The following is a 26,455-nucleotide window of genomic DNA, read 5'->3' as shown; positions in this document are numbered from 1 at the left end:
CCATTTAGCTGTTGATGGACATTTAAGACATTTCCAGTTTGGCATTTGTATTAGTTTGCTAGGGCTGCTATAAAATATCACAAACTGGGAGTCTTAAACCAGAGAAATTTATTTTCTCACAGTCTGGCAGCTTCCCACAAATTTTGATATGTTATATTCTCATTTTCATTAAAATATGTACAACTACTATGTATCAATAAAAAGGTTCAAAGTACCTTCTAATTTCTCTTTTGATTTCTTCTTTGACCCATGGGTTATTTAGAAGTACGTTACTTTGTTTCTAAAATATTACAGTTTTTCTGTAGATCTTTCTATGACTGATTTTTAATTTAATCCCTTTATAGTCAGAGAACATACCATATGATTTTAATTCTTTCAAATTTATTGAGATTGTTTTACGGCCCAGAATATGGTTAGTCTTATTAAATGTTTCATGTGCTCTTGAGAAGAATGTGTATTCTGCTGTTGTTGGGTGGAGTCAAATAAATTGATAATATGTTCAAATGTGCTATATCCTTGCTTATTTTCTAATTAATTCTTGAGAGAGGTACATTGAAAACTCTGATTATAATAGTGTATTTGTATATTTGTCTTATGGTCTTGGTTTCACATGTCCAGAAATTGTCAACTCTATGCCAGATACTGTGTGTAAAGCGCCATGTATGCTCCAGATGATGTTATCTTCCATCACAGAGAAGTCACCCTTTAATCTGCTGGGCTGATAGAGGAGGGGGCTGATCATCCATTTCCATTTGGGACTGAGCATGGGGGGGGTGGATGGGGGATGAGTATGGTACAAGTGGGTTAGACTCAGTCTGTGTCTGATTAGATCCCTTTCCTATGGAATGGCCCTCTAGGGCTTTTAATTGAGAAACAGGAATTTGTTTTCTTGAAGGGTTTCTGGAGGTTAAATTCTGTTCTTAAGAGATTTTCAGCTTGGGTATTCAGTTTCCCACCCTAAGCAGCTTCAAAATTTGGCACACAGCTTAAGGGGGAGACTAGTTGCCTTCATTTAACACCTGAAATATTCAATTTTTCTCCCTACAATCTCATATATATACCAAAATCTCTGCTGATTTCACTGTTCCCTGCCCTGGCACCCTCTCCCCTGGGGCCAGCCCTGGATTTGCAGCCTCCACCTAGGCCCGGAATCAGTGTCTCCAGGACAGAAGTATGGATAGATCCTCAGTGTCATTCATTACTTCCTCTAAGGCTCTCAACTCCTGTCTATTTTAGTTTCGGTCCCCTCTCCACTGGGAGATACTGTGATATCATTTCTTTTTCAAATTTATATCTGACTTTTTACTCAGACATCCTTCTTCGCTTGTTTACTGTGATTTCACTATTCTTGAAATAGATATCTAAATCACCTTTCAAATGTGTATTTCACTTTCTTTACTGTTACTATCCTGAAATACACATGAATCATTTTCCCGAAAAACAAAACAGAAGCATTACACAGGACTTTGACTTCTCTCAATGTGGCAAGCTACATGCTATAAAGCACCCTGCTACTCTAAAACAAGGAGATTCTGGAAAAGGTTTTTTAATAGACTGTGGGACTTGCAATAAATAAAGAAACTCTTCAAGTGGTCCCTGATAAAAATTAGGATGAACCAGAATGGAAGCATGAGTAGTAAGAGGCCTGGAGGTTGATATTGCCCTAAGGGTAAATGTAGACATAGTGTGTCACTTGATCAGAGACAAATCTTAGGCTAGTTTCAAAATAGGTTTCTTGAACCTGAGATTCCTAAAGAAGGAAAAATATTTGAAAAAGCTAAAGTAGTCCCAGAATGGTAGTTCCTGTTGACTCCTAGAAGAGGCATCAAAAAATCTCCAATTTAAGCCTACAGGATTTCCAAAGATTAGGATAAGTATCTATGGTCTTACAAACAGAGATCAGCAAACATAAGAGAAAATAAGCCATCATGATTAAATTAGAACAACGAACAACAGATTTAGACCTCCATGGTCTTCAGATATGGGTATTGTAATATTCAAACTATATAACAAATTTACATGAAATACTAGAAATTTAAAAACAGAATTACAAAAACAATCAGGCAACAAGAGACGATCATAAATGATTGGGAATTTTTTTTTCTTTTTTTTAAAAAAACGGGGTCTAACTCTGTTGCTCAGGCTGATGTGCAATGGTGCAATCATAGCTCACTGCAGCCTTGAACTCCTGGGCTCAAGTGAACCTCCCACCTAGGCCTCTGGAGTAGCTGGGACTACAGGCTCACGCCCACCACACCCAGCTAATAATTGGTAATTTTTGAAATAGAAATAAACAATGGACCTGAAAATTAAAAATGCAATTGTTAACATTTTAAAACTTCATGAAACCATGGCTTAAATAGCAAATTACACACGGATGAAAAGAGAATTCCATCAGGGAATCTGGATCTGAATAAATTACTCAGAATGTAGTAAAGAAAACAAGAAGAAAGAAATTATGAAATTGGGATTAAGAGACGTGGAAGATAGAATAGTAAATCTAATTTATGGATTTTGGGGAGATTAATCAGTAAGAGTAGAGGAAAGGAAACATTTGAAGAATTAGTGGATGATAATCTTTCAATTCTGATAAAAGATATAAATTCACAAATACCCAAAACCTGATTTATAACAAGGCTGATAAAGATAGAGAATTCTAGACCTAGATATTTTTTAGTAAAACTCCAGAACACAAAGGTAAAAATATTTTAAAAGCATCTTAGGAGAAAAAAATTACCTATAGTTGAATGATGACTACACCGCAGATTTCACAAAAACAAAGGTAGAAAATATTTTTATCAATAATATCTTCAAAGTGCTGAAGAAATAAAACTGTCAACCTTGAATTGGAAAATAATTGTCCACTTTGAATTATGTACCTAGCACAATTATCTTTCAGGACTGAGGGCAGAATAAAGCTATTTTGAGATTAACAATATTTGAGAGAATCTGCCACAGCAGACCTTCACCAAAAGAACTTCTAAAAAAATGATTTCAGGAAGAAGAAAAATGGTCTCAGAAGGAAAACCTGAGATCCAGAAAGTGATAGGAAAAAAATTGGTAAACTCGTAGGTAAAATTAAATAGGCATTATTTATATGAAGTAAATATTATTATAATGTTCAATTTGTGTGTTTTTTAAAGTACTAAATGAAAATACTGGAAAACTATAATTTATGAGTTAGGAATAGAGGATTTAGAGGTAAAGAAGTCTTTTTTTTCATTTCATAACTTTTAGAACGGTAAGAGGTAAAGAATTCTAAAGACCTTATTTGGTTCAGAAGAGTAGATATAAACTATAAAATTGTAGATTTAAGTAGGCATGCTGAACTTTTCAAGCATAACTAGTAAAAGAACAGAAATACAGGAACAGCCCATTTTATTGCACTTCGTTTTATTGTGCTTCACAGATGTTGCATTTTTTTTTACAAATTGAAGATTTGTGGCAACCTTGTGTTAAGCAAGTCTATTGTAACAATTACATTTCTTATTACTTAGGAAATACATTTCATAAGGCTATATATGCCATACATAGTGATTCCTCTTATGGGTCTGGCAAAGTAAATTGAAAACCTTCTGGAAAGGATTCACCATTCTCACACCATTAAAAACATTGGTGATTCATGGAAGGAAGTCAAAATATCAACATTAACAGGAGGTTGGAAGAAGTTGATTCCAAACCTCATGTATGACTTGGGGGAGTTCAAGACTTCAGTGGAGGAAGTAACTGCAATGTGGTGGATGTAGCAAGAGAAGTAGAATTATTTTAATAAAAGTGGAGCCTGAAGGTACGACTAAATTGCTGCAACCTCATGATGAAACTTGGATGGGTGAAGGGTTGCTTCTTATCGGTGAGCAATGAAAGTGGTTTCTCGAGATGGAATCTACTCCTGGTGAAAATGCCGTGAACATTGTCGAAATGACAACAAACAATTTAGAATATTACATAAACTTAGTTGATAAGGCGACAGCAAGTTTTGAGAAGACTGATTGTAATTTTGAAAGAAGTGCTACTGTGAGTAAGATCACAAACTGCATGGCATGCTACAGAGAAATCTTTTCATGAAAGGAAGAGTCAATAGACGTGGCAAACTTCACTGCTGTCTTATTTTAAGAAATTGCCACCGCCACCTCAGCCTTCAGCAACCACCCCACTGATCCATCAGCAGCCATCAACGCCGGGGCGAGACCTCCCACCAGCAAAAAGATCGCGGCTCACTGAAGGCTTAAATGACTAGCATTTTAGCATTTTTTAGCAATAAGAATTTTTAAATTAAGGTATGTACATGGTTTTTTAAGACGTAATGCTATTTCACACTTAATAGACTATAGTTTAGTGTAAGCATAACTTCATATGCACTGGGAGACCAAAAAAATGTGTGTAACTTGCTTTATTGCAATATTCACTTTGTTGATCTGGAACCGTATCTGCAACACCCCAAGGTCTGCCTGTATAATGTAGACATTAAAAATTTGTACAGAGGTAAAATGAAATAATGAAAGAATAAATAAAACCAACTTTAATATTTTTCAAAGGAAAAAATGAGGAAAGAAAATCACTGAAGAATCAAAACAGATGGCTCTGTAGGGCAATGGATAGCACATTGGACTTCCAGTGAAAAAGCAAAACATATATAGCAAAAAGTTAGATGGTAGACACAAATTCGGATATATTAATAATCCCAATAAATGTAATTGGACTAAAATTCCAGTTAAAATTCAGAGATTATCATATTGTCATAAAAAAGAATGTCCAGGCTTTCCAGATGTGGCCATGATGAAGTAATGGGTATTAGACTTACTCTCCCACCAGAAGCAACAAAATTGGCAAGATATTAATATGTGAGGCAACTGTTTTTAGGCATGAACAACAGATGGTGCTTAGCTGTGATCTTTGAGAAAATGGAAATACATGAGGTGAGCTCCACATTCAACACAACTTTCTGCCTGGGCACACTTGCCAAACCACGGTGTAGGGAGAAAGCCTATGTAGAGCACAAAGATATTGCTGAGCTGAGGAAGCAGAGATCAAAGTTCCAAATTGCCATAGTGACTGCAATATTTGAGGCAGGGTAGAAGAGAAAGAGATCTACACAGAAAAGGAGCTCAAGAAATACGCAAAGGGATTCCCTTAATCTTTGGCTGAATGCACATGCGCAGGAAAACTTCCACAAGGTCTGGCAGAAAACAGCTATTACTAAAGGGTTGTAAGAACAGAGATCCTTGGCATGTCACTGGGAAAGTGCAGGGAGACATTAGAGTTCTGGCCAGAAAAAGCAAAGAGACCTTGATGTATACCTTGGGCATTGAGTTTGCATCCCCAAAACTTCTGTGTTTTAGGAATAGGACTATTTTATCTGTGGAATCAGGGAATTCTGCAGGAGGCCCTAAAAAAGTAAAAAACAAAGCTATGGTAATTTATAGCTGATCCAAATTAAGTTAACTTACTTCCAGGAGAAAAATAATAAACTTTAACTTTTTTTACAGGAAGATCATAAAGTCCAGGTGCTCTACAATGTGGCGTACACAATGTGTAACAATCAATAAAAATGACTAGACATGAGGACGAGGAGAATGTGATACATAACTGAGGGGGGGACGGAAAATAGAAACACATCTAGAGATGGCAGAGATTTTTAAAGGACCTCAAAATAGCTATAATAAATGTGTGAACTCCTTGAGGGTCCAAACCATGCCTTCTCCCAAGAAGGCAGAATAGGGTCAGAACTGAGAGTATGAGCCCTCATGTTGAGTATATGCCGGGGTTCTAATCTCAGATCTGCAATTTGTTAATCATGAAAAATTTGGAAAGTTATTTACATTGTTTGAGCCCTGGTTTACTCAACCTTAAATGGGAAAAAGAATATCTTCTTCATAGAGTTGTCCTAGAATTAAGTGAGATAATGTACGAGGAATGCCTAACACATGAGCAAGAGATCTGTAAAGGTTATCAATTATTACTCATGTGACCTAGTAAAGGCTGGCTTGTTATAGACGTTCGATATTTTGAATGAAGAAAGGAATGAATGACTCTAGGGGCTATTAACAAATCAGTGGAGGTCACATCTGGTCTGAATGTTGGGTACCAGCTGGGGTGGGAGTGCTGAGCAATATGTTGTCAAACCCACTCAAGGCATCAAGCAACTGGCCAAGTGGAGAAGACAAGAGTGACACCCGTGGTCTAGCCTCTTGGGATGAGAAGTCAGCTGAGACACAAGTGAATTGAGTACTCCTGTTTCAGGGGCTGCTTTAGGGAGAACGGAGTGTCCAAATAGTGCCTGATGCAGCTGTAAGCACCTGTTTTATCTACTGCTCTCTGTTACAGATTAACTATGGGCACCTCTATTGCCACACCCTCCTGTTCAAACACAATTAAATTTTAAAATAACAACACTTTAGGAAGAACTGTACAAAGTGCAGGTACCTGGCCTGTGGGTGGGAGTTAGCAGGGTGTAGGCAGCAATGATAGTGGAATCAGAAGCACTTTGTCTACCTGTTTACTTTGAAAAACAACCACGTCCTACTTCTCGCCTGGAGTGGAGAAGGACAAGGAGCCTTCTGAGATGGGTGTGGGACTCTCTTTAAAATCCCAAACCTCAACACATGGAATCTGAACCTTCCATGTTACAAACTCTGGCTCTCTCGGAACCTCTTTCAGCCACGCCGAGGAAATGTCTGAAACCCAGAAGCTGAGTAGGGTTGTGGGAAGAGCCCTAGAGAAACAGACAGGGCCAGCAGCTTTAGTTTGGGCTTTAGCACTAGTGCCCTGTGTGCCCCTGGGCACATTTTCTGATCTTCTGGGCCTGGAGGGAGACCAGCGAGGCCAGCATTTCCAAGGTGTCCCCAGGATGTTAACAGGTGTTACTGAAAAAGGGGTTCTGTTAACCAGTATTTCCCAAACTGTTGCATATGAACCACTGGTGTTAGCTGAGATAACTTTAGGAGGTTCTGGGTTAAAATGAAATATTTTTTATTCTAATTAATTTTGGCAAATGATCCTCATTTTCCATTTATAATAATGATATAATATGCTCTGTTAGAATGTTCCTTTTAAAAGGTGAGTCGATTTAAAAAAGAAGATTAAGTCAGTAATAGTACAGTACAGGTTGCAGATATGGCCAAAGGCATGGAGGCATGGATGGCTGAAATATGAGAAAAGTTCTGTTAAACCAAATTAAACTGGCTTATTTGTTGCAGGACTTCTTACAGGTTTGGTCTTGTTGATGAGCATTTTGTTCTTCAAGAAGGGATTTGGCATCTAGAATTTCTTTAACTCATTTAATTATAGAATCTTTCTTTTCTCTAAAGTGGTAGAACATCTTGTTACACTCTAGTTCTGGAGAATGCACTTCACGAAATACCTATGAGAAGTGACAAGGCAGCTTTTAGAGCTGATCTTCTTGGGATCTTGGTTCTTTCTCTTCGCTGCGTTTGATAGAAAGTCCTAGAAGGCAGTAAAGGGATGGAGCTGGAAACGGCCACCTGAGCAGGTTTTTATAATGGTTAAAAGCACATCAGCCCCTCAGTGCAATGTGGTACCCTGGGTAGGATCTTTGAAGAGAAAAAGGATACAAGTGAAAAAAAAGTAGTGAAATCTGGAGTTTAGTTTACACTAGATAAAACAGTGACATGTAGTTCATATAGCAATGTGCCATGGTTGGCGTCTTAGTTTTGACAATGTATTGTGATAATGTAACATGTTAACAACAGGGGAAGTGAGGTGAGAGGTATATGGAACTCCCTGCACTATCTTTGCAATGTTTCTGTAAATCTAAAACTATTGTACAGTTAAGATGTATATTTTTAAAAAAGCACATGAGACCAAAGTTTGGTGTTCTGATTTTGCCACTTACTAGGTAGGCGACTTTGGGCAAGAAATTTAACTTCTCTGATTTTTAGTTTCTTCATCAGGAAAACGTGAATTACCATAGTTCTATGAATACAATAGCTTGATGAAAGGATTAAATGATATGAAAATAAATTGTCTAGCACAGTACCCAGAATGGAGTAAGACCTCAATTTATGTAAGATGGTCGGTCAATGGTGAGCTGGGACCAGGCACTCTGGAAATCTTGCAACTTTTTGGCAAACCCTGTGTGCTGGAGTCAGGAGCTGTGGCAGGTAGTGGAGGGAGCAAGGGGGCCAGTAGGCAAATCCACGAAGCCTGGTGACACCCATCTCCTACTCTCTCGTTTGCTTGGTCGCACAGTGTTCATCATGAATGAACAGGGCTAAGTCGAACTTGAACCGGAGAGCTAGAGGAGTCACATGAACCTGCTCACCAAACCCCGGCTGATACCCCTCCATATACCTTTGCTGGTTCCAAATTTTGCCCAGTAGGGAGGCCCCAGTAACAGTGGTAGGCAGGAGCATTTTCCATGCTCTTCAATTACATTCTGTTCTGGTTAACCTGACCTTCCGGTCACAGCCCAGCCTCTCTAACATTCCTCAACTTCAAATTAAGTTTATGGCCAAAGTCCCCTTGGAGCCAGAGATGGGAAATCTCTCTAGACCAAGGACCTGAGGGTGTTCACACACCTAGGAACAGAAACCGCAGACGGTCAGGTTATAGCCATAAAATCCTCAGCAGGTCTTGGAGGACAGGACTGGGGGAAGGATTCTGGCTAAGAGGGCTGTGGCTCTGTAACTCTGCCAGCCCTCCCCAGAGTCTGCGCCTAAGTAATAAACGGGTGGAGAAGGGAGAGAAGCAGCCACTGACTTCCATGTGCAGACAGACACTGGCATTTATTGCAGGCTTATCACTAACGCCTTCCAGTCACTAGATTTCATAACAAACAGTTATTGGAGGGACAGAAGGGAAGCAAGACCCAAGAGAAACGGGAAAGGGAGAAAAACATCAAAAAAAAACACAACAAAAAAACATTTTATGAAGGGCCTCTCTTAAGCTCTCTTCTCAGAGAATCCTTGTCCTCTCAAAGTGTTAACACAGAACCTTCAAGATAAAATTTATTCTCATCAATATTAATTAAAAAGAATATGCATAATATATGTGCTTGTCATCAGGGTAGTGTCAGTGTGGGCTGATGGAGGTGGTGGCAGGAAGGAAGGGGAAGAGCAGTGGGGGGACCCGGTTTGGACAGGAACTTGGCTGGGAGGCGAAGGGTAACTGTGTTCAGAATCACATGTAGCAAAATTTCATCATCTTTTCCAACTGATAACAGAAATGCCATTGCTTTTTTGTATATTAATTTGTTTCTAGCTATTTTACTAAATCCATTTACTAATTTCAATACTTTAAACCAATTCTTTTTTGCTTTTTAGTACTAAAACCATGTCATCTCCAAATAAAGGTTTTTGTTTCTTCCTTTTCCTTTCCTCTTATTTCTATTTCATATCTTACTGCATTGGAAAGAATTTTCAAAACAGTAAATAATAATAATAAAGTGGGCATCATTATTTTGAAAGGAGTGCCCCTTTTGTTTCTCCTTGAATTTGGTTTATTTATTTGTTTATTGGAGACTAGATCTCTTGCTCTGTTGCCCAGGCTAGAGTACAGTGGCATCACTGTAGCTCACTGCAAACTTCAACTCCTGGACTCAAGCAATCCTCCTGCCTCAGCCTCCAAAGTAGCTGGGACAACAGGTGTGTGCCACCACACCTGGCTAATTTTTCTAGTTTTTTATAGAGATGGGGTCTCTCTATGTTTCTCAGGCTGGTTTCGAAATCCTGGTCTCAAGCGATCCTCCCGCCTCGGCCTCCCAAAGCACTAGGATTACAGGTGTGAGCCATTGCACCTGGCCCTGACTTGGTTTAGATTAACTACTCTTTATCACATCATATCATTTTCCCACATAGTGATTCATCTCTTCTCCTCTCTGCCAATTTAACTCCTACTAATTCTATAATACAAAGATCATCTGAAGTCCCACTACTCTCTCCCGGGGTGCATACACACACACACATGTAAATGAACACCTAGCTGATCTTAGTGTAGTTCTTTATAGTTCACAAAGGACTTTCATATACAGATTCTCATTGGATATTCTTGATAGCCCATGACGTAGATATTGTTAGCACTTCCTTTTTACATATAAGGAAAGTCAGTCTTTATGTAGCTAAGCAACCTCCCCAAGAATAGTTAAATTGACTACAGTCTTGCATTTGAGGGAAAAGATTTTCATATGCCAAGGAATTGTAAGAGTTGAGACAGTCTGAAGTGTCAATATCCAACTTATAAAATAAGGTATTAAAAAGCATTTTCAGCTTAGCAAAATCAACAGGTTCAGCCCAGAATTCTGCCGATTCCTTATTCTCCAAATAAGGAAATATTGGATAAGCTTAGCTGCAGAAAACCCATTTCTTCTCAAGTTATTGCTGCTCACAGTGCCATCCATTCATCCTTGCTCTGAAAGGTAAAGATCTGAAAAAAGATCTCACCAACCACTTGCAAAATTAGACATTGGAGCCTACCCTGTCAGTTACTGATCTTGGACTAGACTCTTTATGTCTCAGATGGGGTGGACAGCGGGGGTGGGGGGACAAAGGAGGGGTGGTAATAGTGCCAGACTTGCCAACCCCCACAGGACTATAACTGAGCCTGAAATAAGAAAGTGTCAGAGACTGTCCTTACAAACTGTAAAGTGCTGAAAAGGATTATTTTAACATTCTATCATAATATATGTCTCATCTTCTGTTAGATTATGAACATTTTGAGCATATTTGTCTTGTTTCTCCATCTACCTGCTTAGCCAAGCACTTCTCACATTGTTTAGAGGATTGTTTTAGTAAATGTTTGTATACCAATTTTTTATTATGGTAAAATATACATAACATGAACTTTAACATTTTAACTATTTTAAGTGTACAGTTCAGTAGCACTAAATAAATTCAGTTTGTTATGCAAACATCACCATCATCAATTTCCAGAACTTTTCTATCTTCTCAGACAGAAACTTTGTACCTATGAAATATCTCCCCCAAACCCTGGCCCCTGAAAAGCACCCTTCTGCTTTCTTTCTCTATGAGTCTGACTACTCTACGTACCTCAGATGAGTGGAGTCACATAGTATTTTTCCTTTGGGTCTGGCATATTTCACACAGCATAATGTCTTAAGGTTCATCCAGGTTGTATTGTTTTCAAATATATGAACTTTTTGTAATTACACACCTCCCAACTTTGATCAGAAACACAGACTAGAATGAAATGTCCAAGGAGGAAGACAGAACTCTTTAGAGTTTTTCAGGAAGGAGAACAAAGAGAGAAATAAGCTGGTACTCTCCAGGCCAGGGAAGATTGAAGCAAGGGTGTGGACTGGGATGGGCAGTTGGTGGGTGATGGGGTGGAAGGGAATACTCCAGCCCATGGTGTGCCCCTGCCTCTCACAAGGAAAGCCCCCTGCATCCACTTCCAAAGCTTCCATTACGACTTAGATCAGGAAATCTTAGCCTGAGGTCTGTGAGCTCCTAGGAGGTCTGTGGGTGGACGTTGGGGATATGCATGAACTCTCTGAAATCATATATATTACTTTGAGCATGTGTGCATATGAGGGGACAAGATCCATAGCTTTAATCAAATACTCTCTGAGAGATCAGCGTAGGTGACACTTCCCCTGGAGAGCCTTCCTGGATCTCATCTCCAAGTTTCCTCAGCATTCGGTACTTCCTCTGTCTTAGCAATGATCACACTGTGTTAAATGGCTTGGGTATTCCTCAGTCTTCCTCACAACATGAGGGAAGACCATGCTTGTCTTCCTTGGTGTTGTTCCCCTGGCTTGGTGTCTGGTATATAACAGGCACTCAGCACATAGTTGTTAAATGAATGAATGAATGAACTTCTTAGGAAGAAGGAACTCTAGAATGCCAAGGCTCTAGGTTTCTCATTCAGAGGAATTACCTGGTTCTCTGGATTTCTCCTCGGCCCCCATTAACAAGGTCAAGTGGCAAAGATTGAAGTCAAAACTGTAGAACTCCTCAACTAGCATAGAATAATCAGGCCTCAGCCACCAAATGACCTGAGAAGTTTGGGTCTACACTAGCTAATTACCCAATCTTCCTTATCTATTAGCCTTCTCCACACCTTCCTCTCCTACATACATCACTACTTATGACTGTTACAAGCTTGTCACCCTAGATCACTAGCTTAACCCCAGCAACTATAGTTATCACTTGTCAGGCCACTCAAATGCCACTGACATTTCTGTTTGCTCTTCACTGATGGAGTCAGGGAGGCAGCCACTGAGTCTAGCACTTTGGTTCTGAACACTGCTTGCTGTGCCTTCTGTCTTATGATTTTAGAGTCTTATGCCTGCTTGTGTAAATATTAATCAGATAATAGGCTTGGATGGGCAAATATAACAGACTGACAAGGAAGGAATCTGATAAACCCTGAGAGACAATGTATAGACCAATGGGTCTCACCTACCTGCTCATTGGAATCAACTGGGATGATTTAAACAAGGCCAATACCTGGGTTCTACCCCAAACATCTAAATCAGAATCTCTGGAGGTGGGCCTAGGCATTGTAGTTTGCTTTTTAAGTCCCCCCAGGCAGGGTGACCAAATGTCCCAGTTTGCCCAGAGCTAAGGGGTTTCCCTGGGTCTTACACGCTAAAGCACAGAAGACCCAGGCAATTCAAGTTTGTCACCCTAGCAGGTGATTCTCATGTGCAGCTAGCGTGGAGAACCGCTGATACTGATTTTCTTGCTGTTGTTGGTCAAGAAGTTTGTATTAATATTATGAATGCTTTTTGGTTTTCCCCACCTGAGAGCAATGTACAAAGAAGTCTTAATTTAAGTCATGGCTTTGTCACTTTTAAGTGACCTCTGACAAGTAACTAAATCTCTCTGAGACTGGATTTCTTCATCTGCAAAATGGGAGTAATAAAACCTACCTTATCAAACTATTAAATAGTTATGAGTCTGGATTGCAAACAACAGAAACCATTTTTAGCTAACTTTAGCAGAAAAGGAATTTATTGGAAGAGATGAAATAGTTCACAGACTCCATGGGGAGGCTGGAGAAGCCGGCTTTGGTTGGTCAGGATCTATGAGAGAAAGACACGTCCGAGACACCTCACCCCAATGCACACACACAGCAAAGGTCTACTTAGGGCACCACCAGGCCCTGCAGTCCTGGACTCTAGACTCCACTGCAATTTCATGAATAATTTCTAATTGACCACAAGACTTTGAATTCCTTACCTCAAAAGCCTGTTCCAGGCTGAACACCTAATGGTCTGCATTAGGTCATACTGCACACTCCAGTCACCTGGGGTCAGGGAGAGGAGCCATCTGACACACTTTTAAGGAAGACAAGTGGAAGCACTTAGAAAAGAGTAAAACCTTACCCTTCGGGAGTTCTCCATTCTGTCTTCACAGCCGGATCGCCTGGGGGACTTTTAAAAGATCAGAATCTCAGGATTGGGACAAGTACTGGGTAATCCTTAAACTTATTAATGTCTGAAAACTATTGTGTCAAAGAAACACCTGGTCCTTCCCTATATTGAAAAAGGTTGAGGGGTGGCTGTCAGAGAAACCTTTTATCTTGTAATCTTGCTGAGACAGAGTCAGTGTTTGGGGGGAAGAATGACCAGCATGACTTAAGAAACCTGTTTGCCTATGATTACCTGATTCTTATCTTTTATATTTACTTTGTTTCCTTTTCCAGGCTAATTTGCCTAACATTGCCTCAGGGGCTCATAGGTATTGCCCTTCCTCCAGGAAAGGTTAAGAAATTTTCTTTCTTTTCTTTTCTTTTTTTTTTTTTTTGAGACAGAGTCTCACTCTGTTGCCCGGGCTAGAGTGCCGTGGCATCAGCCTAGCTCACAGCAACCTCAAACTCCCGGGCTCAAGCAATCCTCCTGCCTCAGCCTCCCGAGTAGCTGGGACTACAGGCATGCGCCGCCATGCCTGGCTAATTTTTTTTTTTATATATGTATTTTTAGTTGTCCAGCTAATTTCTTTCTATCTTTTTTTTTTTAGTAGAGACGGGGTCTCGCTCTTGCTCAGGCTGGTCTTGAACTCCTGAGCTCAAACGATCCTCGTGCCTCAGCCTCCCAGAGAGCTAGGATTACAGGCGTGAGCCGCCATGGGCCAGAGAAAACAATTTTCCCTTACAGAACCACCCATGCCCTCAGGTGCTCCTAAACACTGGGCCCCCAAAAGCTCCCTGTTGTAGCTGCTGTCAAGACTGGTGAGGGGCTGGTTGGTGTTTAGTTGACTGAACCTCTTTGTAAGACACCACAAGTCCAGGCTGAGCTTCTAAGGAGGGTGGTAGACTCTGTCGACCAACAAACCTGGAGTCCATTGTTAATATTTATGGGAGGAGATTATGTGTGCACAAGACTTAACTATTCTAATGGATATGATTCCATGAAGCCAAATCACAGAGGTAAAGAGAATGAGAACAGAAGGAGTTGGATGTTCTTTTAGAAGTATTTTTGAACTGTAGTGTGGTAAACAGAGGAATTGTCCTCTTGCACTCTAAAAAGTATTTCCACTGAAATATTTGGGACCAGTCATCTCAAATCATTACTATATATTCTTTATTCTGAGAACTACTGAGGAAACACTGGCAAATTATTTATGTCTCGATCTTTTACTGACCCCTAACCCATGCAAACCAAAATCTACCTTTACCAAATCTTAGCTCTACTGTAATTCATGTTATAATTAATTAAAAACCCCTCACTTTTAATTATTTTCATATTAGACCTAGATTGTGATTTCTCTAAGGAAATCGGGAACATTTTTTTCCTTCTCAAAAACATTTCCAATCAAATTTGTTCAGAGGAAAGTTGCGTTTTGGGGAGGACAGTCAACCCTCCATATCTGTGGATTCGAACAAACTCTAATAAAAAATATTCCAGAAAAAAAAACGATGATTGGGTCTTTACTAAACACGTACAGACTTTTTTCTTGTCATTATTTCCTAGACAATACCGTATAACAACCATAGCATTTACATTGTATTAGGTAACATAAGTAATCTAGAGATGATTTAAAGTATACAGGAGGATGCGGTTATATGCAAATACTGCACCATTTTATATTAAGGACTTGATCATCTGAAAATTTGGGTGTCTGTGAGGGACCCTGGAACCAATCCCCCAGGAATACCTAGGGACAACTGTATTTCCACAAATAGCTAGTCCTAGACATTTTATATCGATGCTCCTAATTTTAGATTTCTGGACATAAACCCCTTATTACTGAATTTTAGGGGTGTCATTATTTGTCTCTTTTTGCCTCCTGTAAACTGATTTTCCCTATAATTATAGCTTTAAAATATATATACATACATATATTTTAATTCTAAAGGGACAAGGTTCTTATTGTAAAAATTTAGAAAAGATAAAAGATTATGAAAGAAACTAAACTACTACATCTATCATCCAGACAAAAACCACACGTAATATTTGGGGTATACTTTTTCTTTTTTTTCTTAATTGAGACAATGCTGTACACTAAATGTTATATTCTGATTATTTCAACTGTCAGGAAAAATTGTAAAAGACTTTAAAAGGGGAAAAAAAGAAAAAGAAAAAAAATCAGATGGTGTCCTGTCCCTGCTATCTCTGCTAACTGATAGCAATGCAAATTACTCTGGTCCATAGATATGCAAATGATTTCTGGTGATGGAGGGACAAATGCCTTCCAAATGCCCAAGTGGATAAAGTCAGTTTTGTATCTATTTATAAATTCATTAAAGTATTCCTGATCGACCTATTCGTGTGGGATTCTTTGAATTCTCTTTTGAACTGGCTATACTACCTTGCTGCTTCCCTCATTAATTAATGAGTTAAATTAAATCTTGATGAGTATTCACCTTATATTTGCAAGAGTCCTTTAAAAATATTATCCTTTAACACGACTGACATTATAGCATAAACACCTATCCCTTAAAATTATTCACGATTATACATGGTAATGGCTCTATGACACGCTATAATGTGAACACATGACAATTTATTCATCTGTCCCCTAGTGTTCAAATGTTCACTGTTCCGCATGTGTCCAATATTTAGATTGTTTACATTGCTTCCCCTTTATCTAAAAAAGAATGTAATGAACATCTTTGTGCATAAATCCTCATCCACATTTTTCCCCCCTTACGATAGATTTCTGTGAATAGAACTATGGAGCTGAAGGGTGTTAATATTTTTAAATTTCTTGAAAGGTATTGCCAGGCTGCTTCCTGGTATGAGATACTTCTACCAACAGTTGTGAGAGACTACACTTCTCATTAAACTCTCACCAATATTTAGCATTATCATTTAAAAGCTTTGGGAAGTTAATAGGCAAAGGATACTTTGTTTTGGTTTTCAAAAATTATTTTTTAGTGCTCGCTTCGGCAGCACATATACTAAAATTGGAACGATACAGAGAAAATTAGCATGGCCCCTGCGCAAGGATGACACGCAAATTCGTGAAGCGTTCCATGTTTAAAAAAAAAAGAAAGAAAAAAAATTATTTTTTAAAATTATGGTAAGAAACACATAACATAAAGTTTACCATCTTAACCATTTTTAAGTATACAGTTCTGCCGTGTTAAGTATATTCACATCGTTGTGCAACACAGCCCCAGAATCTCTTCATCTTGCAAATGTTAGTTCTATTTCATTGCTTTGATTTTCTTCTTTAGGGACTTCAGTTTTACAAATGACTGTCCTTTATGTCCCCTCCTCCTTTTTTCTCCTTTCTTTATCTTATTTTCATTTCCATAGTTATTTTCCTATCTTCCTTTCCAGCTGGCCTCTCATCCCAAGTGTTTACTTTTCTTTCCTAGGTGTAGCCCCTGATGACTTTCTTACACACATGTATACCCTTGTAATCATGACCCGGGCCACGTTCCAGCATCCCACACACTCCTCACTCCCTCTACCAGTCAATACTTCCTCCCACCAGTCAACATTCCCCTTTCCCCCCATCGAAGGTAACCACTTCTATCCTCATTAGTTTTGCCCTTTCTTGATATTACTATGCACGAAATCAGACAGTATGTAATATGTTGTCTGGCTCTTTTTCCCTCAATAATATGTATCAAGATTAAATGTATATAACAGTAGTTTGCTTTATTTTATTGCAGACAACAAATATTCCCGGAGTACCTACGGCGTAATGGGCTTTGCAATAACAATCTTGAACAACAAGGGCTGTGGTTAATTCTGGGATCTTTCTGATGCCCGGCATGGGCGACATCCTATACACAGGAAAATAAAAAAAACAGAGCAATGGGAACACCATCCCCACAGACGGTGCCAGACAGACAGCCCCTAGGATGGTGCTTGGGACTGTGGTGCGACTGTCTTCAAGCTGCAGCTTGCAAAGCTGTGGTTTTCAGTGCATCGGAATCACCAGAGGGGCCAGTTGAAACACAGCCTGCGGGGGTTGGGGCGGGGGAGGGGCCACGACTCCCAGAGTTTCTCATTCTTTAGGTCTTGGGTGGGGCCCGACAATTTGCATTTCTAACAAATTCCCAGAGGGTGCTGATGGTGCAGGGACCACACTGTGAAAACCCCTGCCTGCATGGTGCCAGGCTCACAGAAGTCGATGTGGTTCTGTTACCAGACCCCTCACCGCCATCTTCGTGGGTGGCAGCTCCTTTCTCCTGCATGTTTTCTGGGAAGGCCTGAGGCCGGCTCAGATAAATTCTGCTGCCTGAGGCAGGCGCCTGGCTAGAGGTCTCTCAGGCATTTGTGCTGGGGATGGCTCATCAGAGGTCTCTGGGTCCAGAATTGGTATTGAGGAAGCTGGGCTTGTAGAGCAGGAAGGAAAACAGGAGTAACTCCATGACAGACTGGACCTCTTAGGAAAGGCCTAAGTTTTGGTTTCCCCAACGCAGGCCCTCCCCCTCCCCGGAATGCCGCTGGTAACAACTGAGGGCCCTGGCTTGGAAACTGGCCAATTAGGAGCCAAAGCCCCGGCTTGGAAACTGGCCAATCAGGAGCCAAAGCTATCGGCCATTTTTGAGGGAACAAATGAACTAAAAGGGGGGTGGGGGGGGTGTGCCCGATACATGTAACCTATCGATAAGTATAAAAGCTTTGTTTCCACCCCAGGGCGAGGTCCGGGCTCGTGGAGAGACCACTGCGCTGGTGCTCTGAGCCTTGGACCCTAGCCTGGGCTAGAAAATAAACTCCTTTGTCTGTTGCAGCCTTGGTGACTCTGCCTATCTGTTCCTGGGGCTGAGGGAAACCGGTTCTTACAGGCTCAGGAGAACGATGTTGTCACCTGTGCTGCTTTTTTGTGTTATCATCTACATAGTCATCTTCAATATTGTTAAGGATGGACATTTGGTCCAGCTTCTAGCTTCCAGAAGCCCTGGGTGACCACACCTGGCTAAAGGTCCAAGATACCCCGAGGGAGGCTGGGCCCCTGCTGTTAGGAGTGAAGGGCAGCAGAACCCTCCATTGGCTTCAGATTCTAGAATTTCTCAGGTCAGGCTGCTGAAGGATGTGCCCGAGAATTCAGAGGATTTGAGAGAAGTAGGCGTGTGTGCCAAGGGACGGGATGTTTTCTGTGGCATCACGGTGATGCCGGCCCTTCTCCCCTGGGTCCCAGATCATCCTTTCCTGCTCCTGCCCAAAGAACCTCCTCTCCAAGAGGTAATCCTTCCGGTGAAAACACAGTCTTCTCAGGGTGGTTTCCAGGTCACGGGACCCAGGTGTGCCTGGGGTACCCATCTTCTTATTCTGGTCTTCATTTCCCAGATGGGAAGACTTGAGGACCTACCACGTCTATGACGTTGACATTGCCGATGCCTCTTGGCAACGGGAGTTGGGTGGGAGGGGATGGTTTTGATCAGCTAGGAGTGAAGGGATCCCAGCTGAGGAGGCTGGGATGTGCAGGAGGAAGGGGTCAGACACCATAGCTTGGTGGCTTAGCTGATGTTCCTTACTGACTCTTGGACATGCATCTGGAGGGTTTTGACTTGAAATTCTATTTTTCCCAATGGCATTTCCTTGCTCCGCGGCCAAGTTGTTCATAAGAAACAGATTCAGTGAGGCGTGAGGCGTTTGACGTGGTTTGTATGGAAGATTTTCATTTTTTGTTGGGTCTTATGAAAGCATTTCCATGCACACTGCATCCTACATAGTTACCATCCAGCCACATAGTTCATAGCGCGCGGGCGGCTGGTCATCTTGAAAAGCCCCTGGGGGCTGGATGTTTTACAGTAACAAATTAAGAATGGACTAATTCCAGAAAATATTTAAAGTGGAAGGCTCTTCCAACTCATAGACCAAAATTCTTTACTTTCTTATAAAAATTAGATTGCTCTTCACATTGGCTGAGCTTATGGATTTTGGAGGAGAATTATGATTTAGCAGGACCGAAAAGACCTCTCGGTGGAAACTGAAGCCCTTTGGCTGGGGTCAGGTGTGTGGCACCAGAACTAGCCCAGCGGTGCACAGCGCCACCTGGTGGTGATCCCGGGCCAGACGGGTCTTCCTTCTGAAAAGCCTGTGACTGCAGCTCGGCGGCTGGACCATGAGAGGGTAAAACACTCCCTCGGGTGAGCTATGACAAAGACTAGCAGCAGATGCTGCACATGTACGTCCTCTCTGGTTTCTGGGGTCTTGCCTCTCTTAGCTTACAGCTTCCTCTTCTGTACAGTAAAGGGCAACCAGGTGAACTTGAGGTTCCCTTTCTAGACTGTTTATGTGGATCAAAATCCCCTTCTACACTTCCCCTGATACTTCCTCTTTCTCTACTTGCAAGAAAAAAAGATAATAAAATGAATGTCTTTATTATGAAATGAAAATTTTGTTCTTAGTTAATTCACGTTGTTGGAGAGTGCTTAGAGGTAACATTTATTTGGCAGAAGTGTAAGTTGCCTACAGACTGCATAATGAAGTTCTAAAACAAGCAGCATGCTTAGGAAACCATCTGAGAGTGCTCCTTTTTTCCCCCGCTATTATTTTTCTAAATCGTGGAAACCACATTACAGAATATTGGAAAATGGAAGGAAGAGTATCATGTCTATACCCCCGGCTCTGTGAGCAGGCGTCCACGTGCTGCAGTTTCTGATTCGTGTTGTTTCACACTTCATTCAGGCGCTATCCTCTGCGGCTGGCCATAAAATATCATTTTCTTGGAAATACAGTCAATCAAGCAAGAAAGTAAGGTGTGAAAGTACAATTGATTACCTAAAACAGTTCCTTTGTGAGAGTGATCAAGAGTGCCCATTACTCAGCGGTGTTGGATATTAACAATATTTTCCATTTTGTCCATCTCATGGGCAATAACTATTAATAGTTGTTTGAGTGTTCATTTCTTGTACTACCTCTGAGAACGAACAGTTCATGTTTTTTGACTGTTTATATTTCTCTACGAATTTTTGTTCCTAGCCTTTGCCTGTTTATATTTGTTTATATATTTCTTTCTTACAATTTTGGAGTTATTTATAGATTAGTAATTATACTTTGTCATATCTTGCAAATATGCTCTCCCAGTTTATCATTTATCTTTTGGCTTTGTTTATGATATTTTAAGTGTTTATGTGGTTGAACCCATCAATTTTCCCTTTATGGCTTTCAAGTTTCCAGGTTTTCCTAAAAGGGCTAACCCTACCCTGAGGGTAAACAAATGTTATCATTTCTTTGCTGCTATTTTAATAGTTCTAATTTTTTTTTTGTATTTGTGTTTTGAATCTCTGTGACATTTATTGTTTGTAGTGCGAGGCAAGGTTCTAACTTTATTTTCTTCCCGATGGAGAGCTATCTTCACCCCCAACTTTTTCAGAGACAATATAAATTGCCACAACCTTCTTGGACAACAGTCTGGCTATAGCTACTTATTTAAAATGCACATACCCTTTGATCCAGCAATCCTACTTCTGGAAATATATACTGGTACTTTTATACAAATAAAAATACCAGTACATGACAATTTATAATATAAGGATGTCCATTGTATCATTTCTTTTATGATAGCCCCCGAAATCTGGAATCACCTTTAATGTATGTGGGAATGTTTGAATAAATTATGGCAAATCCATACTATGAAATATTATGAAATTATTTAACAGAATACTGTAGATCTCTACATTGGCTTAGAAAAGTGTTTAGATATATTGTTAAGTGGAAAAAGCAAGTCACATATCATTTTAAAAAAACATATGTGAACATATGTCTGTATATGGATAGAAAAAACTATAAAGGCATATGCATCATAAGGTTATCATTAGTTTTCTCAAGGGGAGGGAATTGGAAAGAGGTTGCAATGTAGGGGGTGAAGATTATAAATTTTTATTTTATAGAGGTGTATTTTTTGAATTATAGCAAATCAAGAAAGAAATCACATTACTAACTGGTTAATTATCCAAAAAGAAGGCTGGGCATGGTGGCTCACACCTGTAATCCTAGCACTTTGGGAAGCCAAGTCAGGAGGATCCCTTGAGGTCAGGAGTTCAAGACCAGCCCGAGCAAGAGCAAGATGCTGTCTCTACTATAGAAAAAATTAGCTGGGCATGGTAGTGCGACCCTGTAGTCCCAGCTACTCGGAGGCTGAGGCAGGAGGATTGCTTGAGCCCAGGAGTTTGAGGTTGCTGTGAGCTAGGCTGACGCCATGGCATTCTAGCCTGGGCAACAGAGTGAGACCATCTCCAAAAAAAAAAAAAAGTAAATAACTTGTTTAGCCTATGGGAGGTAGAAAGATCATTACCCATGTTTTCCCTTCATGAAAGCAAAAGGATACAGGATAAATGTCTTCATACATCAGAAGGTTGGTAAGTTTGAGGAGCAATAGACTTGCATGCTGTTAGAGTAGAACTAGAAGTGGCAGACAGGAATTTCAGGAGGGCTGGTTATTAAAAGCACAACATGACGTAAATTTCTAATCAATAGAAGTGTCCAAAAATTGAAGCATTTGTCACAAAGAGTTTGAGATTTCCATTGCTAGAAATATTCAAGCTGGGGCTAGGTGACCATCTATCACGTGTGCTGTGGAAAGAACTTCTAAATTTGACTGGAGGTTGGACAAGATTATTTCGAACATCCTTCCAAGGCTAGAATTCTAAAATTTGAACACCTGGAAAAAATTTTGCTTTGGTTATACTGTATACCTAAATCTCTCAACAGCCCTAGAGGCAGACACCATTAATATTATCATCTCCATTTTGCAAAAGAGAAAACCAAGGGATAGACAAGTAATTTGCCCAAGATCACACAAGGCAGAGTGATATAGTCAAGATTTGAACCCAAGAATCCTGTCTTCAGAACTCCTGCTCCTAATAATTTACTATTCAATTACAAATAATTAAAACCAAAGCTTCAATAAATATATTTGTAAATATACATATACATATATAAATACACATGCTTGTATATATACTTGTGCATATACATATTGACAAATATAATAGCTATTTTCAGTTCTTTATTTTGTCTTTCAGTTTACTTGTATAACACAAAGGTAAAAACTGAAAATCCCAAATTTACCAGTTTTCTGGGTACACTTACCACCCCCCACCCAAGCTCCCTCCTACACTTCTGCCTTATGGTTGTTCTTAGAACATTCTTTTGGGCCATTTCTTCTGAAATCTCCGGGCTTCCCACCCTTTCAGCCATCTTTCTTTCTCTGATCTGCCTGTTCATCTCCACCAGCTTCTCTGTCACCCTCCCCTCTGCACTTGCCCAGGAAATTAAAATTTTGTCTTTTCTTATGCGGAAGAGCGATGCTGTATTATTTATCTCACCCTAACTCAGGCCAGCCCTAAGCTCTCGATTGCTTCAACCATGAGTCTATAAAGTATATGGCAAAGCAAAGAGAGCTCACTTGGTGAGGATTTCTGTCTCTAGCTTTTTAAAGGAACGACTTTTTCTCCCTGCTCCATATGCATAGCTCCCACATCGTTGTAATCCCAGTGTATGTACACACAAATTTGTGTTCTACTTTCATTTGATGTTATTTCATCAAAAGCATATACATATAAATTTGTGTTCTACTCTCGTTTTCATTTGATGTTGTTTCATAAGTAGTTTTCTCATCATGAGTCTTCTCTTTAAAAACTCTTTAATTCCGTCATGTAGAGATGGCATAATTGACTTACTCATTTCTCTAATGTTGAACATTTAAGACATTGCCTTTCTTTTTTTTTTTTTGGCTGGGGAAAAATAAATTATTATAAAATATTTGAAAATAAAAGTCTCTTTCTTTCAAATTATTTTTCTGAAAAGAAACCTCCAGGAATATGTGAAATGAGGGAAGAGGAGGAGTTTACATTTTTTATTGCCCTTGATATATATTGCTAAATTTTATACAGTAAGATTCTAGTAATACTATCTTATTTCAAGACTTATAAAGTTACAGCAATCACTACAATGTATTGGCCCAAAGATAGACAAATACGTTCATGGAACTAAATAGAGTCCAGAAATAGACTTACAATTATGGACAATTGATTTTGACAAAGCTGCAAAGACAATTCACTGGAGAAAGAATAGTCTTTTCAACGAATCATGCTGGGATAACTTGGATATCTACATTTAAAAAAATAAACTTCAATTCATATTTCACACCGTATATACAAATGAACTAAAATGTATCATAGACCCAAAAGTAAAACATATAGCTATTAACTTTATAAAAGAAAACAGAATAAATATTTGTAACCTTGGGAATAGGCAAAGGTTTCTTTGAAATGACACCAAAAGCACACGCCATAAAAGAACAAATTGATAAATTTGACTTTATCAAAATATAAAACCTCTGCTCTTAGGCCGGGCGCGGTGGCTCACGCCTGTAATCCTAGCACTCTGGGAGGCCGAGGTGGGCGGATCGTTTGAGCTCAGGAGTTCGAGACCAGCCTGAGCAAGAGCGAGACCCCACCTCTACTAAAAATAGAAAGAAATTATATGGACAGCTAAAAATATATATAGAAAAAATTAGCCGGGCATGGTGGTGCATGCCTGTAGTCCCAGCTACTCGGGAGGCTGAGACAGGAGGATCGCTTGAGCTCAGGAGTTTGAGGTTGCTGTGAGCTAGGCTGACGCCACGGCACTCACTCTAGCCTGGGCAACAGAGTGAGACTCTGTCTAAAAAAAAAAAAAAAAAAACCTCTGCTCTTAGTAAAAGTCAAGAAAATGAAGACACATGCTACAGATTGAAAGGAAATACCTTTAAATCAAATATCTGATAAAGGACTTGTGCCCAGAATATGTAAAGAACTCTCAAAACTTAAGAAAACAACTCAATTTTTACAAAGGTAAAATACATTTCACCAGAGAAGATATACAGTGTTTGGCACTAGGGACCAGTTTTGTGGAAGATAATTTTTCCACGGACTGGGGCAGGGGGGATGGTTTTGGGATGATTCAAGCGCATTACATTTATTATGCACTTTATTTCTATATTATTACATTGTCACTTGCCACTCACTGATAGGGTTTTGAAATGAGTCTGTAATCGATTGGTTTATCATGGTCTCTGTGCATTATCTCTGCTAATGATAATCTGTATTTGCAGCCACTCCCCAGTGCTAGCATCACTGCCTCAGCTCCACCTCAGATCATCAGGCATTAGATTCTCGTAAGGAGTGTGCAGCCTAGATCTCTCATGTGTGCAGTTTACAGTAGGGTTCGTGCTCCTGTGAGAATCTAATGCAGCTGCTGATCTGACAGGAGGCGGAGCTCAGGCAGTGATGTGAGTGATGGAGAGCAGCTGTAAATACAGATGAAGTTTCACTTGCTCACCCTCTGCTGCTCACCTCCTGCTGTGTGGCCCAGTTCCTAATAGGCCATGGACCAGTACTGGTCCGCCGCCCAGGGGTTGGGGACCGCAGCTTTAAATAAAACTATTTTTAAAAATGGGGGAAACATGCTGTCTTTCTATTTTTTTATATTATCTCCTTGGAAAAACAAGGTGACATGTATTTAATTGTTATTAGTTACTTCTGACATGTTTGAGAAACAGCAATAGCAAGGATAATGAGCTTTCTTCTTGGCTTCAATATTTCTGGAAATCTACGTCTCCACGCAGCTGAAACTTTTAGTGTTTGGTCTTCAAAAGCCTGGATTTGAACGCTGGCACTGCTATTTGTTGGCTTTAGTGTTGAGCTAGTCATTTATCCTTTCTTGATCCAATTTCCCCCTCTGTATAATAAGGGTAATGGGTCACCTCCCAGGATTGTTCTGAGTTTCAAAGAAGATAATATATGTGAAAGTGCTTTATATCCTATTAATGGCAAATCACATGACAGTTTTTATAAGCTTCCTCATCAGATGACCTAATTCACACTGGTGTTTTGAGAGATTAGGCCAGAATGAAGATAAATCCTATTTCACTTTTTAAGGGGGATGTGGTAGAGAAGCCAGGGCGTAGACACTAGATTGAGGTGAGATTTCAGTGACAGCCACCACACTCATAAACTGGTGGTTCCAGGAACCTAGTTTCACATATTTAAATATGACACCAACATCCTCTTAACTTCTGTTGGAACCTACTCCCCAACTTCCCCAGCACCCTTGACAAACAGTAGCTCCAAAGGAAAACCGTATAGATAATCTTGGTTTGTTTTCCAGGCCAAAGCTAAATTTTGAGCCCCTTTTGTTAGGGAATGAAAGAGAATCTCTGTCCATTTCATAGTTAGCCTAACAGAGCCAGTGTTTTCTGAGTACCGTGATACAGCGGTTCTCAGTGTGCGGTTCCCCTGAAGTCTCAGCATCTACTGGAGACTTGTTAACTATGCAAATTCTCAACCCCAACCCAGACCTAATGAATCAAAAACTCCAAGGACGGAGCCTATCGGTCTGTGTTTTAATGATCCCACCAGGTGATTCTGGTACAGGTTTAAGTGTGAGAACCAATGCTGTAATACATACTTTTAGATCTTAGATCTCTACTGCCATTTAACTAGTTATTGGCAAATTAAATAGCTTCTAACCTTTACTGGATGGCCCTTTCTGGAAACATTTTCAGAAACAGGTTTTTTCTTTTCTTTTTCTTCTTTTAAGGACACAATGACTGGAACAGAAACAGTTCTGTAAGAAGAATAAATTACATTTGAATTCTACCTATTGAGTCGGTTATGAGTTACTGGATACAGTTGGCATCAGATTTTGCCGTTAGATTATGCAGGCATTTGGGGAGTTGCTTTGACTTTTAGCATAGTGGAGTGACATTTGGACAAAGTAGTAATTTACATAATAGTATCCGATTCTTAGGAACTTGAAGAATTAAAAAAAAAAAAAAAGCCTGCCAAGTCACTTTCCTTATACTGGGGAAGGAATTGTGGATTGGAAGACTATGGTTTATGTCTTACAAATCTGCACAACAAGCTCCTGGTAGAACACAATCTCCATGTGAATTAAAACTAAGCAACAATTTTCAAGTTCAATAGTGCCCTTTTCACCTGTTTACTATTACCTGGGGTCATCATTTGTTCGTTTACCCAGCAGAGTAAGCCAGATTGAAGCACTAAACTTCCATCTGGGGTGGTTTGTTACGCAGTAATAGATAACTGATACAACGGCCATGCGGCTGCTAGAGCACGGGCA

General features: G+C 39.9%; 1 non-coding gene across 1 annotated transcript; it reads left to right on the top strand.

Annotated features, from left to right (window-relative positions):
• Positions 1–16,299: 16,299 nt before the first annotated feature.
• Positions 16,300–16,406, top strand: LOC138376695 (U6 spliceosomal RNA). Its single transcript, XR_011231680.1, has one exon. It is a non-coding gene; the product is annotated as a U6 spliceosomal RNA (small nuclear RNA).
• Positions 16,407–26,455: the final 10,049 nt, after the last annotated feature.

This window comes from Eulemur rufifrons, chromosome 28 (assembly GCF_041146395.1).
Source record: "Eulemur rufifrons isolate Redbay chromosome 28, OSU_ERuf_1, whole genome shotgun sequence".
NCBI classification, from domain to species: Eukaryota; Metazoa; Chordata; class Mammalia; order Primates; family Lemuridae; genus Eulemur; species Eulemur rufifrons.
The sequence above is the reverse complement of the archived record's forward strand: the minus strand, read 5'-3'. Positions and strand labels throughout refer to the sequence as shown.